The sequence below is a fragment of the Arachis ipaensis genome, chromosome B5, assembly GCF_059453495.1.
Source record: "Arachis ipaensis isolate K30076 ecotype BB chromosome B5, ASM5945349v1, whole genome shotgun sequence".
NCBI lineage: Eukaryota > Viridiplantae > Streptophyta > Magnoliopsida > Fabales > Fabaceae > Arachis > Arachis ipaensis.
This window is the reverse complement of record NC_142440.1, coordinates 82,711,632-82,712,481: the sequence shown is the minus strand read 5'-3', so window position 1 is coordinate 82,712,481 and position 850 is coordinate 82,711,632. Positions and strand designations below refer to the sequence as shown.

Below are 850 nucleotides of genomic sequence, written 5' to 3'. Positions count from 1 at the left end.
GAAAAGGAGATGGCAGACGCACCTAACAACAATAATGCAAGGAGGATGCTTGGTGATTATACTACACCTACTTCCAAGTTTGATGGAAGAAGCATCTCAATCCCCACCGTTGGAGCAAACAATTTTGAGCTGAAACCTCAATTAGTTGCTCTAATGCAACAGAACTGCAAATTCCATGGACTTCCATCAGAAGATCCCTATCAGTTTTTAACTGAGTTCCTGCAGATCTGTGAGACTGTTAAGACCAATGGAGTAGATCCTGAAGTCTACAGGCTCATGCTTTTCCCTTTTGCTGTAAGAGACAGAGCTAGAACATGGTTGGACTCACAACCTAAAGATAGCCTGAACTCTTGGGATAAGCTGGTCACGGCCTTCTTGGCTAAGTTCTTTCCTCCTCAAAAGCTGAGCAAGCTTAGAGTGGATGTTCAGACCTTCAAGCAAAAAGATGGTGAATCCCTCTATGAAGCTTGGGAAAGATACAAGCAGATGACCAAAAGGTGTCCTCCTGACATGCTTTCAGAATGGACCATTCTGGATATATTCTATTATGGTCTGTCTGAGTTCTCCAAGATGTCACTGGATCATTCTGTAGGTGGATCCATTCACCTAAAGAAAATGCCTGCAGAAGCTCAAGAACTCATTGACATGGTTGCTAATAACCAGTTCATGTACACTTCTGAGAGGAATCCTGTAAGTAATGGTACGCCTCAGAAGAAGGGAGTTCTTGAAATTGATACTCTGAATGCCATATTGGCTCAGAATAAAATATTGACTCAGCAAGTCAATATGATCTCTCAGAGTCTGAATGGATTGAAGGAATCATCCAACAGTACTCAAGAGGCATCTTCTG

General features: G+C 42.4%; 1 non-coding gene across 1 annotated transcript; it reads right to left on the bottom strand.

The window, feature by feature from the left end:
• Positions 1–408: 408 nt before the first annotated feature.
• LOC148564785 (small nucleolar RNA R71) lies at positions 409–516 on the bottom strand. The gene has a single exon (XR_015884007.1). It is a non-coding gene; the product is annotated as a small nucleolar RNA R71 (small nucleolar RNA).
• Between the last annotated feature and the right edge of the window lie 334 nt (positions 517–850).